At 39.7% G+C, this 15,040-nt stretch overlaps 1 protein-coding gene across 3 annotated transcripts in view; it reads left to right on the top strand.

Annotated features, from left to right (window-relative positions):
- The window catches only part of scara5 (scavenger receptor class A, member 5 (putative)), a 99,369-nt gene that overhangs the window by 28,125 nt on the left and 56,204 nt on the right, over window positions 1-15,040 (top strand). The gene's annotated exons all lie outside the window — the stretch shown is intronic.

Genomic DNA, 15,040 nt, shown 5'->3' with positions numbered 1-15,040 from the left:
TTGCTCCATCAAAGGAATCAGTCGTACTGCTTTGTTTGCATTCATGTCATGTGTACGTTATGGCTGCTGTAAATCAGTCGGCTCCACGGCTCTGAGGCAAACAGCAGATAACCCCGTGCTTCTCAAAGCATCAACATGTTTCTGTGATAAACAAGTCGGGCACGGAAACAGACAAGAAAACTATACAATTGCATATCATTTTTTATTTACAGTAAGTTTGTCTTGTGTGCCTTGTTGTGTTTTATGAATGCAAAACCACTTGTAATATAAAAAAATAAACTGCAAGTCGTGACTTATATCCTCTTATGATTATATGCAGTACATTTATTAATCTAAATGCATGTACTATGAGTGACTAACGGGACCAAACAAGAAGCAGGATAAGGTACTTCTATTGTACACACACACACACACACACACACACACACACACACACACACACACACACACACACACACACACACACACACACACAGTTGTGACACTGACCAAACCATCACAAAAAGTACACTTTTTTTCACCACAACAACTGACACGTTGAATTTTCTGTTTAAACATTTCTGCCAGATTTACAAAGACAAATTCAACAGCTCTGCTCAGAAACCATATTTATTTATCACCGAGTATAATTATTTGGTTTAACAGTGATGTGTGCTGTGCCAAAGCTGCAGAATCAGGCAATAATGCTGAAAAACAAAGAAATCATATTTGTAATGATGGACAGATTGAATGTGCCGCCAGCGGTTTACCAAAAATAACTGGCCAAATAGAATCATGACAACATTCTTTATGTTCTGAGTGGTCTCCTGTTTATAAATGCATTTATCTTTGGTTCGCAGTCCAGGCGTACAATAAAAACAAACAATCACCGCCAACAACCAAAGTACATTCTTGCTCTGCAGCTGGTGTGTGTGTGTGTGTGTGTGTGTGTGTGTGTGTGTGTGTGTGTGTGTGTGTGTGTGTGTGTGTGTGTGTGTGTGTGTGTGTGTGTGTGTGTGTGTGTGTGTGTGTGTGTGTGTGTGTGTGTGTGTGTGTGTGTGTGTGTGTGTGTGTGATAATGTCTACTAGCTGTCAATTTAATCTGATTTCATTTTAATGTCCAGTTATTGTCGTGTCCACTGTTGTGTAAAAATGTTTTAATATGTGAAACATTTCCCTACAGTTATACAAGCTTTACTTCGATAGATTGCAGCTTGAGTAGCAAAGCTGGTTAAGACCCATGGAAGTTGCCATATTCAGTATTGCTTTAATTAGTATATCAACAAAACAACAGAAATACTACAGTTTGTTATTTTCAGCTCTGTTGCTTTTCAGCATTTTACGGCACATAGTTCGGGTTTTACTGCCCACAACTTGACTGTTTTGGCTCACTCATCGGCATATGTTTCCGCAAGAAAACACGTATATCAAAACAAATATGACTTTATGTTACCTAGCACCGAACAGCTGCAAATTAAATGGCTAGTTGTTGAACACAGTACCCCATGTTTTATGTATAGAAAGTAGAATATAGTGTTTAATAGTGTTTTCAGTCATATCACCTTAACCCGGGGTTTGATAGGCCTTTTGCAGGATCCACTAAAAATGACCTAATGGCTACCTTTTAGAAGTGATCTCAGGGAAAGGAGGTTGTTTTCAGGTTTTACGCTGCTTTAATTTCATTCTCATTCCCTGCTGAAGACTTTCAGGTCTGCAGTTCACAGAAAGACTCTTTCTTCTCTATTTCCTCCCCTCCTTCCTGCCTGGCATCCCATCAAAGTGAGGAGTGACTGGTGTTGCTATCCCTCTGACTTTTACCCTACTTTAAAACACAATGTTTGGTCCATTATGGGGTCAACATCTCACTTTGTTTTCATTATAATAATTACTATATAAAGAGTTTTAAACAATGGTTGCCATAAAAATATGAGAGCTGGTATGTCTCCATTACTAACAGGACGTAAGTGAATACCATTGATTGCAGACACATATGGTAAATTAGCTATTTTTAACTGAGAACCAGCTGTTTTAATGTTCTTCCAGGTTGGTATTTTTCTCATCCTCCTCCCAGGTCAGATCAATTTCACCTCTGTCTGGTTATTATACTGAAACGGTGTGTAGAGTTTCAGTACATGGCGAATGGTGATGTCGTTTAAGCTTTTTACGGAGACGAGTAAAGTTGTTCAAGCCCAAGAACTGCACAATATCATAATGTGACGGGCTCACACTCAGTCAGAATCCAAGCTTTAATGTAGAAAAGGTCAAAGTAGAGGTGTAACAAATCCAACTGTCTTCATTTTTTAATAAATCCAAATGATTTCCCGCACCAGTAAACTACAATCAGACATGACTGAACAATGATACTGGTGAAACAAACAAACTTCAATTTCTTCAATTCAAAACTGGATATTCCTTGTTTTTAAGAACCGAAGGCCAAACATGTTTGGAACCACCAACCTCAACACGTTTAGATTTTAATCAGCACTTTTGGTAGCCTACAACTTATCATGATTTACGCGTCTTGATAAGCCCTGAAATTCCGAGAGGGGCCTGCCTGCAGACCTCCACTCTCAGGACAGTTCCGGTGCAGACCTCCACTCTCAGGACACCTCCACTCTCAGGACACCTCCACTCTCAGGACAGGAAGTGCACGCTAAGAATTCCAAAATAAAATCACCACTATCAGTACAGTGCCACTTTCCAAACAGGAAATGCACGCAAATACAAAATAAAATCGGATCTTGACGGATCGTGACACTTATTATATACATGTGTATATATCTATATATATAGATATATACGGACACCTTGTATTGTTACTTTCAGTACAGCTGCAGCGCCACTTTCCGAACAGGAAATGCACGCAAATACAAAATAAAATCGTACTGACACTTATTATCTATATAGATATATATTTATTTATATATATATAAATGAATGCTGTCAAAATTATCGCGTTAACGGTAATTCATTTTTTTAATTAATTGCGTTAAAACGCATGCATTTAACGCATGCACAGAATGGCCCGCCCCATACACCCCACCAGTGGCAGTGCCAGGGTATGGCTGGGGTAGGCTTACCATACCAAGAAATGGCTTAGCCCCACCATGAAAGATGATGTTAAAGTAAGAAAAATCTGCCAACTCGCGCGGCGTAAATTGCACAGACAGCAGTTGGTAAGATTGATTTCAGTAGCCACTTGTCTGGAAATACCGAAGACTAGAAACGGTTTTGAAAACTTTTGTCACGTAGTGATCGTCTTCTCAATAGAACATCTTTGATAATGTCTTCTGGCCAATCAGAATCAAGATAACGGCGTGGTGTTGTTGCAGGAAGTCCCGACGGAGAATACTTCTGCGGTAGTACATCTCTATATCAGAGTCCTGCACGGGTCTGATTTTCAAGACCCGCTCCCGCCCGCACCCGCGACGTGCAATACCGAACCCGCCCCGCTACCCGCACATATTGCCAATTAGTTCCGCAACCCGACTCGACCCGTCGGCACAAGATCCGCAACCCGATCTGAACCCGCATATGAGCAGTGAAAACGTGCAATTATTAACACACGCAGTTGCATATTTGTCTCAAAAAGCGTGGGATGTTGGTTATTTTCTCCATCTAGGATGACACCAAAAGCCTCCCAGATGCGGACACAGGCCGTGGGGGGACACCAGAGACCGGGCAATGTCCCCGGTAGAAACCGGGTGAAATAGGCACTCGTGAGGCGGGCAGAGTCCCCTGTCAACTCCCGTTACATTCCTCCATGGTGTCATTTGAGCGAAAAACTTTTACGAGAACCAGGCTGGGGGGGGTCAAAAGGGCTTGACCAAGGCCGACCCAAAGTGCACGGTGGGCGGACTCATCACCTCCGTGAAGAGTCTCCATTGTGATTTGAAAACTTCCATCAAACGAGTCCTTCGGTGGGCGGGAAAAAAAACGCGTCAGAATCGTCACTTCCTCTACTGACAGTGGAGGTGTCCTGAGAGTGGAGGTCCACACCGGAACTGTCCTGAGAGTGGAGGTCTGCAGGCAGGCTCCCATGGAAATTCCTGCTTTGTTCAGAAGGGTCCAGGTACTCAGTGAACCCGACTCATCACACGAGGACCGTTTGTTCTTCTGTGTTTGGGTTGGAAGATTGCGGCATGTTTGCAGAAGCTTGATTTCAACAAGATGTTCTGGTAAGCATCGAATGAAAACCATCTCCATCAGTGACTTATCCTTTACGGCTCACGCCTGAAGGAGCTCAACATCAGAGGAGGAGGTCGAGCTCTATCATCTGACTCCTTCATGGAGGTCCGGTGATGAAAGACCTGCGAGCAAAATAATTGTTTTGCCCAATTATGCTGGATAAATGGACATGTAATCAAAGTAATAATGTTTACGTTCTCTTCATTTTGTGAGCAACAGTTGTGGTGAGGTCAAAACACCAAACACTAGCACACAAATAAACTCAAACTCACCAGTCAAAGTTAGTTTAACCCTTTAAACTTGTATATGTTTTACAGATGGTTCAAGGAGAACGGTTTATTCTTAAATAAGCTTGGTTTTAGTGAATTGTGATGACTTGAACTAACAATATATGAGTAAGTCTATTTGTATATACAGTCTTTCAAAGCTAAATTAGTTGCTTTCTCTCCTTGGTCACACACACACACACACACACACACACACACACACACACACACACACACACACACACACACACACACACACACACACACACACACACACACAATTTCAATTAAGTAAGGTTATTAAGAAAAGCCTCTGAGCTAAAGAGGGAGATTAGTAACCATGGGTGCTGCGCCTGAAGTCAGTGCACTGCAACTCATTTGACTTTTATTTAACACAGCGATAATGAAAGACGTGTTATCAAAGGGATGATGATGTTAAACACAATCCATACACCATCTCCTGTCCTTACTAAAATTGATAAAGAATAAGTAAGAATGTGTGTACACTGAAACATCTACCTCCCACCACCACATCCATATGGCTCTAATTCAATTATACAACATTAGATGAAACATTAACGATCCCATAAGGAGATTGAGTCATACGTTAACAACAGTAAATATCATAAAATAAGTTTATGCAACATAACTTCAAAGGGATTTATGGCACAGGGAAAAGTAAACTTCAGATTAAAACCAGAAATATGATTGTAAAGTAACAAGGGCACTGAATTCACTACATCGGACTTGTAGGAAAATCCAAGTTGTGTTTTATATTCAGCAGCTTTAATGTTAATATAGATTTGTGTATTTGCGTGCTCTACATTAACAAACATTGTGGATGTCTAGGAGGGGCAGTTTAGGCAGATGCTATTTACACACGGTGTCCGTAGCTAACAATGCTATTTACACACAGTGTTCGTAGCTAACAATGCTATTTACACACAGTGTTCGTAGCTAACAATGCTATTTACACAGTGTTCGTAGCTAACAATGCTATTTACACAGTGTCCGTAGCTAACAATGCTATTTACACAGTGTCCTTAGCTAACAATGCTATTTACACACAGTGTTCGTAGCTAACAATGCTATTTACACACGGTGTCCGTAAATCAAATCAAATCAAGTTTTATTTATATAGCACATTTATAAACGATTTTTGGTCGAGCCAAATTGCTGTACACATAATAAAAATAGCTTACAGTAGAGACACTTTACAGCAAATACAACTGCACCGATTGTTCAGAATATCAGTATGACAATACGACACCCTCTGTCCTTAGACCCTCACATCGTACAAGGAAAAACTTCCAGAGAAAACCCACAGTTTAAGGGGAAACAATGGGAGAAACCTCAGGGAGAGCAACAGAGGAGGGATCCCTCTCCCAGGACGGACAGACGTGCAATAGATGCCGTGTGTAAATCGAAGAGATACTAGGCTTGTTTGAGACACATTGCGGCTCGCCTCGAAAGTAGACGAGAGTAGCCGATCGCAGCCGGGGGAGGTGTCAAAAAGATCGTCTTAAGTCGGACAGTTCGGACTCGGAGTCGGGTTTGCAATGGCGGAAATTGCGTTGGCGTTTTTCGTTGCAGATGAAGTGGATGCAATAGAAATGCTCCTCCCTCTTAATGTTTGCAAAACTGATAGGTGGACAGGCTACAAATGATCAGTCCCTTCAGATCCGCACACATGAAGCTTCATGAGCATGAACTGAACAGACCTGCTGCTGTGTTAATTCTTTAGCTGCCACTTTAAGCTTTATGATGTGTACAACATGGATGTAATTTGATTTAATCTTGCCATTTTAAATGATGTATTTAATAAATAAGGTTAAACCAAATCATTACATTACAATAGATTTTATTTTAATGATTTGGTTTAACTTAAAGAGAAACTTTATTGTTATTGCACATATTACAGGTACTGAGACAACGAAATGCAGTTTAGCTTCTAACCAGGTGCAACAAGCAGTGAAGTGGAAAGTAATGTTCACAATCTACAGAATAACATATAGAATGAATTGAATGATGAATAAACAGTGGTGTATGAATACACTAGATATCAGCCTGTGAGCAGTATGAACAGTGTGTATGAATATGCTAAGATATATAAAGTATGAAAATGGTAAGCAGTATAGTATAAAATATATAGATATTAATTTCATGATGATAAACATTGTGGAACAATGATGAAAAATGGGAATGGATGTGGCGACGTAAAACTGACACAAAACAACAACAAACTTTTGCCAGCCAATGGGAGAGTTTCATCAGTAGCACGTGGTAAAACCCACCAATGAGCGCTCAGCTCGAGATACGAGCGAGCCGTTTCCCATCAAGCATTTCGCTTCCGCAGCTCGTGGAGAGCAACTGCGCCAACTCGGACCCAACTGACGGGACCCAAGGCAGGACCGCAGAGACAGGTTCAGCCACGACCCGAAGTCCACGACTTAATCCAGAACTCAGGATAGAGGATCCAGGACACAGGACTACAGCAAGAGGATCAGCCTCGACTCCGGATCCCGGCGTAGATATAGATACAAAACAAGAAGAAAGATTTGGCTGGGTTAATCGGAACAAGAGAAGACACAGACACAGACAGAGAGGGAGAAGGTCATTGGATAACATTTATTCTTGATAACCCTCGAGAAAGATCTCATGAACTTCCCCACTCAATCTATCAAGACCCGAGCAGCTCTATTCGATATAGATAGTTCCGTAGCTAACAATGCTATTTACACCCGGGCTACACTTTAGATACTGGTTTGGATATATGTATTTATATAAATGTTTCTTTGATAACTTCATTACCTTGGCTAAATTAGCTGCGTTATACAGTAGCTGCCTATTTTCACCCGGGTGCAAATAGACACTCCGATTTTTTTATTTGGACAGCTCACACACACACACACACACACACACACACACACACACACACACACACACACACACACACACACACACACACACACACACACACACACACACACACACACACACACACACAGATAAAGAAAGAAATGAAGTCACCATGTTGTCTTTGGCTTCGCCCACAGAGCAATGCAGCTCTGATAGACCTCCCTCTGTCTTCTGTCTCTGCCCTCACTATGACACTTTCCATCCTGTGTGTGTGTGTGTGTGTGTGTGTGCGTGCGTGTGTGTGTGTGTGCGTGCGAAGGAACTACAGAAGGGACTACAGAAGGGAGAACATCAGACAGAAATACAAAAAAGCATTGTCCAAGGAATACACAGCCATCCAGATCCCATCTTCCTCAGGTCAAATGAACATGAAAACACACACGAGGAACAGAACAAGTGTGTTATTGTTTCAAAACATATAAATATTCAAAGAAAAGAAGAAACCAAATAACGGAAAAGCTTGAAGACTCGCAAACACGGATGCAAACAATGCAATAAATATAATGTTTAAAGAAAGGGCTTTGCAAATATTTAAAAAAGTGGCTTTGAACATGTGTGTTAGGTCTTATGGATATATGCAGTCGCACTTGAGCCACTGCGTGAGGACCATTTGAGACGGGAACACTATGTCCAAAATCTATCAAGACAAAAATATGTGGAATTGACAATCATGTTGTTGTTTTTCATCCCTGGTGAAACAGTTGAAGCACGCACGTACACTGTAGTATCTTTACTCCTTCAGCTACCTTTAACATACTCAATACTCAATGCTGGTATTTACATTTAGTCAAACATGTCATGTAAAAGACTAGCTTTTGGCAAGCCTTTTCACGAATAGTCCTTTTGGTTTATTGGTGGTTTGTTTACTGAAATTCCAACCATTTTCAATGAGGACAAAATGTTGCAAATAAAGTGTTTTTTTCACTGCAAACTAATCTTATTTTGGCTAAAACCATAATGCAGAATCCATCCACGTTACACACTGAGGCCCAGCTGTTGCGTTGGAAGCCTCCCAGCATTTGATACTTGAGTGGAAAGTGTTGTCGTCTGCACAGAAGAGCTTAAAGACCATGAAGCTGTACATTTGGGACTAATCGCTTCTGAGTCTTGCTGCCATGTCAGTATGTGTGTGAACTAAAGAGAAAAGGATAGGCATGTGAATGGAAAAGACAAGAGATGACTTTCCCATCTTACAGAGAGCTTTGAAATTGATTTGTCAGGCATGCGTATCTTCTTTCAGTCATTTCCCATCATGCTCGCCTGAAGTCACAAAACACTCACCTTGTAGTTTCATCACTGTAACTTAACAGCAGTCTGACATAATAAGAGCTGGTGACTGAAATACAAGGGCAATTACAGCTCTGTGGGTTGAGGAGAATAGTTTTCATTCGGTCAGCTTGTCTGCGTTCTTGTCTGCAGGATTATGAAAAAACTATAGGTCCAATTTTCATGAAAGTTAGTCGAAGGGTGAAGCAACGGCCAAAGAAGAAAACATATCATCTTGGAGCTGATCTGATCCAGCAGATAATGGATAAATCAATATGTTTAAACCCATTGCAATTTGAATAAAGCATAGTTTGCCTGTCTCTCTAAACAAATATATCCAGTAAATGTCTATTCTGTTAATTTAAACAATAGGTGAAGAACTTAAAGGGGACCTATCATGCAAAAGGCACTTTTTGATGTCTTTTATACATAAATGTGTCCCCGGTGTGTCAGGGAACTCACGCAGCGTCAGAAAATAAAACCCTCTCTCTTTTCCTCCGTACCCAAATCTCTAAAAACGGGGGAACAACGGAGCTGATCCAGATTTGCGTCCGATACGACGTAATATCTGAAATGTGGACCCACGGCCCGATCAGAAACGTTGCTATCAGAAACAATGCCCGACTGTTTTGGACGTAATCTGGTCGGTGTTTACATTAGCATCGCTAACACTCAGAGCTAACCTGTACTGGAGAGCATGTGTGTGAAGAAGCAGGAAGTAAAAAGGAACTCACCTTGTGGTATAACCGGCAAGAGAGAAAGCCTTTGAGCTCCAGACTGTTTCAGAGAGAATCCTTGATAATCCATGATATGGCGCTTCATCACGGCAGCATTTAGTTTAGACGGTAGCTGCCGGGTCCCGCATGAGCTCAGACCCCTCCTTTTTGATTTTTTTAAGCTTTCTACCCCAAATCAGCACTTTTGAAACAGGAAGTGAAATAGAGGGATATGAGGCATGGCTAGAATGGGTGATATCTTTGGTATTTGGAGCAAAACACTTCATAGACATGTTTTTTATATATCTGGGACCTATGCTATTGCCTAAAAATAGCATGATAGGTGACCTTTAACTTTAGCAGAATACATTATATGATAAATGCTTTGTATGTTAGCCCTGGCAACTTTACAAAGTGATAATATGTCAGTTGTGTTTTTCTTTGCTGCCCCCTAGTGGCCAAAACGACTCTCTTTTAATGCTTTGGGCCTGTTAGTGTGAAGCCTTAAACATGTTGGCTGCCTGACAGTGACCTCTGTGGTTTGGTTGATTGTAACGCACAGCTCTCCTTGTTAACAGAGCTGCAGTTCAACAGAAATCAATTAGTGGAGAGTGATGTCTGATGCTGATTGATTGTTCCTTTAGGCGGTGTAGAGGAAACTAATGGAGGTGCACGTGGGAAATCTGTTCAAACGTGTTCTGGCAACAAGATATGATGATACGTTTATATGTCTTCCCTCTAATGGCACAGACTTGTTCCGAACTGTGAGAGCCCACCGTCCTCACCATAAGAAAATAGATTCTGCACAAAACCCACACTGTGCTTCCCCTGAGCAACTTCAGAACATTTGGAAAGCATGCATGGGTTGCATTAACACTAAGCTCCGTGCAGCAGCTCCATCTGTAACTTTAAAATAATCCTAACAAGATCATCTGACTGAAATGTGGTATTTATTTTGTGTTGCTGTTGGGAAAACGTTCTGCGGGAGAGAAACTTCCTCTGGAGGGGATTTCAGCCTTTTCATACCATTGACATGCACACAAACCGGCACTTCATGAAAGGGAAACCCCTAAAAGCATAACAGGGCCCCTTTAACTTCCACAACATAGATACATTATTATCAACCGTACAGCTGGAACTGCTACCCCCACGAACCGACCACGGATAAGCGGGAGAAGATGGATGGATGGATGTTCAGGGGAAAAAGCACTGGTTATCCAGAACAAGATTAGCCCACTAAATGGTCTCTGCTTTTATTTGTTTTATCTTTTTTAAGCACCAGTACTGCTGGGAAGCTCCACTCTGGCATCATGTTCTGGTTGACCTGAAATGTGTGTGTGTGTTCTTCTGGAAACAGACCATCATTTAGCATTTAAGCTCCCTGTGTAGTGGAGAGGTTTCAGCTTATTTCAGGTCATTAGAAATAACCCTAACACGCATAATGAGATGGAATTGAGATGGTTTATTTGCAGCACTTTCCTTTCTCTGAGGTCATGCAGGCGTTCCTTGGTCATGATGTTAAGGCATAAAACCACACACACACTTGTATCACTCCCCTACGTGTGTTGAAACGTAAACATTCAAAGGTTTTGCGATATCACGCTGTGAGGGCCATCACGTTTCCAAACGTATTCCCTTTTCTCTCCATCGGAGGTATTTTTTGCACACATTGGTCCCGGCTGTCCTGCTGAGAGGATGCCGTAATGTTGAGGGTCTGGTTTCAAAATATCTCCCGGGCTATCGAGTCGTTACCATGCAACTTGCTCTCAACATAACATGAAACCGAGGAGCTTTTTCTCATTAGGCACGGTGGAGAACAGAGAAAAAGAGAAGTGGCCTTTGTGCCAACGCCAAAACCAAGAGAAGAAAGTTGCATCAGTAATATGTCTTCAAATGTGAGCAGCTAAATAAACGTGTGTGACTCAGATCTTGCGACCCGAAACTCTCGACAAACATGTTTTCCCTCCGATTTTATCTTTGGCTTTTCGGATTTGTGTGTTTACGACTTTGCCATCCCAAAATCCTTCTCGTTAATGTTGTTAGGATTACGTAGAACATCAGTAATGTGTTACTGGATCATAACTTGTTTTCTCACGAACTCTTAAATGAAAACATGTTGTTTTTTTATGGTTTTTAAGGTGAGATTAGCATAAAGAAAATTATAGATAATCTCATTGTTAGAAACACATCCAAAATAAAAGTTGTTGTCATTTAATAAAGAGATTTAAGACAAACAACAACATGCTGGGAGTCCCCACTTGTGGGATAAGTACTGAGATCCTATTCTTTTGCAAAAATCACAAAAAAAACATTAAAAACTCTCAGTATTGTCAAAAGTAAAAGTATTCTTCTGCAGTAAATTGCCTCATGACCAATATTGATGAGTACTGATAATAATTTGTAGTTAAGTTAAGTCGTTTTCTTTTACATTTCGAGCAAGGTGGAACTATTTTTAGACACAAAATAAGATTGTTTAGTTGAAGGGTTCTCAATATGCGGGTTAGGCCCTTTTCAAAAGGTTCAAATTGGATCGTGAAATTAGTGATAGGGTAGGAAAGAAGAACATGTGTATTTATTTGTTTTATACTTTAATCATAACTTGTTAATATTTAGGAAAATGTTTCATCTTTAACACTGTGTTGCATTTTACAAGCTGATTTTATATGAAGTTTAAACCATACAGTAAGTAAAGTTGTCAAATAAATGTAGTGGAGTAAAAAGTACAATATCTGAGAGTATGCATAAACCCGTATAAAAGTACCTCTAATCGCTCTGAGATACAGTTCTCCAGTGAAAAGCACTTACAGTAGTTACTCTCCATCCCTGGGAGTCCATACGTCATCTCTTTAATAAAGCGGGCTCTCTGCTGCAGGTATTGGACGAGCAGCAACATGCAGGGGCCAATTTAAACATCAGCCAAAGTGAAGACAGAATGCCACAGAAAACCTCAAAGTGAGCCAGCCGTGGAAAATGGCTTTGAAGTCGTACAAATATTTAGGTCATCATTTAACAAAACAATACATTTAGAAAAGATAAACAGAAATGAGTGCAGATCGACATCTGCTCTGCATTAGAGGTTCTGGTTCGGTCCAGCTGACGGCAGTGATTGATAGTTAATGATACTCGATTTGGGGACTCAGGGATCAGTGAATCAACACATCTCCAGAGATGGAAAAAGATCACACATCCTTTACTCAAGTAGAAGTACAGATACTCGTGTTTATAAATACTCTGGTAAAAGTAGAAGTACTGACTAAACTTCTTTACTCAATTAAAAGTAAAGAACTTTGAAATGTACTAAAAAGTACCCATACTAGCAGCTGTTTTAAAGAGTACCTGACCTCCCTTTATATTAATAGAACATGTCATTGTTAGCTAATGAATGTTTCCATGCTGACCAACGGCAACATGACAACGTTTCCATTGGTCCCTCTTCTTTAGAGAAGACCAGGAAGTGATGGATACACGGATCGTGTTCCAATCAATAGGCACGCAATGACTCTAAAGAATAATGATCACGCCACCAGACACACATTCAGACTAAAGGAACCAGCTGTTTGGGAAATGAGAGAAGTAGAAAGTACAAGTATTTGAGTTCAACATGTAAGAAGTAGAAAGTACAGGTATTTGAGTTCAACATGTAAGAAGTAGAAAGTACAGGTATTTGTGTTCAACATGTAAGAAGTAGAAAGTACAGGTATTTGAGTTCAACATGTAAGAAGTGGAAAGTACAGGTATTTGAGTTCAACATGTAAGAAGTAGAAAGTACAGGTATTTGTGTTCAACATGTGAGAAGTAAAAAGTACAGGTATTTGTGTTCAACATGGAAGAAGTAGAAAGTACAGGTATTTGTGTTCAACATGTGAGAAGTAGAAAGTACAGGTATTTGAGTTCAACATGGAAGAAGTAGAAAGTACAGGTATTTGAGTTCAACATGTAAGAAGTAGAAAGTACAAGTATTTGTGTTCAACATGTGAGAAGTAGAAAGTACAGGTATTTGAGTTCAACATGTAAGAAGTAGAAAGTTCAGGTATTTGTGTTCAACATGTAAGAAGTAGAAAGTACAGGTATTTGGGTTCAACATGTGAGAAGTAGAAAGTACAGGTATTTGAGTTCAACATGTAAGAAGTAGAAAGTACAGGTATTTGAGTTCAACATGTAAGAAGTAGAAAGTACAGGTATTTGTGTTCAACATGTGAGAAGTAGAAAGTACAGGTATTTGAGTTCAACATGTAAGAAGTAGAAAGTACAGGTATTTTGGTTCAACATGTAAGAAGTAGAAAGTACAGGTATTTGGGTTCAACATGTAAGAAATAGAAAGTACAGGTATTTGTGTTAGAAATGTAAGAAGTAGAAAGTACAGGTATTTGGGTTCAACATGTAAGAAATAGAAAGTACAGGTATTTGTGTTAGAAATGTAAGAAGTAGAAAGTACAGGTATTTGGGTTCAACATGTGAGAAGTAGAAAGTACAGGTATTTGTGTTCAACATGTAAGAAGTAGAAAGTTCAGGTATTTGAGTTCAACATGTAAGAAGTAGAAAGTACAGGTATTTGGGTTCAACATGTAAGAAGTAGAAAGTACAGGTATTTGTGTTCAACATGTAAGAAATAGAAAGTACAGGTATTTGTGTTAGAAATGTAAGAAGTAGAAAGTACAGGTATTTGGGTTCAACATGTAAGAAATAGAAAGTACAGGTATTTGGGTTCAACATGTAAGAAGTAGAAAGTACAGGTATTTGTGTTCAACATGTAAGAAATAGAAAGTACAGGTATTTGTGTTAGAAATGTAAGAAGTAGAAAGTACAGGTATTTGGGTTCAACATGTGAGAAGTAGAAAGTACAGGTATTTGGGTTCAACATGTGAGAAGTAGAAAGTACAGGTATTTGTGTTCAACATGTGAGAAGTAGAAAGTACAGGTATTTGTGTTCAACATGTAAGAAGTAGAAAGTACAGGTATTTGGGTTCAACATGTAAGAAGTAGAAAGTACAGGTATTTTGGTTCAACATGTAAGAAGTAGAAAGTACAGGTATTTGTGTTCAACATGTAAGAAATAGAAAGTACAGGTATTTGTGTTAGAAATGTAAGAAGTAGAAAGTACAGGTATTTGGGTTCAACATGTGAGAAGTAGAAAGTACAGGTATTTGTGTTCAACATGTAAGAAGTAGAAAGTTCAGGTATTTGAGTTCAACATGTAAGAAGTAGAAAGTACAGGTATTTGGGTTCAACATGTAAGAAGTAGAAAGTACAGGTATTTGTGTTCAACATGTAAGAAATAGAAAGTACAGGTATTTGTGTTAGAAATGTAAGAAGTAGAAAGTACAGGTATTTGGGTTCAACATGTAAGAAATAGAAAGTACAGGTATTTGGGTTCAACATGTAAGAAGTAGAAAGTACAGGTATTTGTGTTCAACATGTAAGAAATAGAAAGTACAGGTATTTGTGTTAGAAATGTAAGAAGTAGAAAGTACAGGTATTTGGGTTCAACATGTGAGAAGTAGAAAGTACAGGTATTTGGGTTCAACATGTGAGAAGTAGAAAGTACAGGTATTTGTGTTCAACATGTGAGAAGTAGAAAGTACAGGTATTTGTGTTCAACATGTAAGAAGTAGAAAGTACAGGTATTTGGGTTCAACATGTAAGAAGTAGAAAGTACAGGTATTTGTGTTCAACATGTAAGAAGTAGAAAGTACAGGTATTTGTGTT

The sequence above is a fragment of the Pseudochaenichthys georgianus genome, chromosome 24 (assembly GCF_902827115.2).
Source record: "Pseudochaenichthys georgianus chromosome 24, fPseGeo1.2, whole genome shotgun sequence".
In the NCBI taxonomy this organism is placed as follows: domain Eukaryota; kingdom Metazoa; phylum Chordata; class Actinopteri; order Perciformes; family Channichthyidae; genus Pseudochaenichthys; species Pseudochaenichthys georgianus.
The sequence above is the reverse complement of the archived record's forward strand: the minus strand, read 5'-3'. Positions and strand labels throughout refer to the sequence as shown.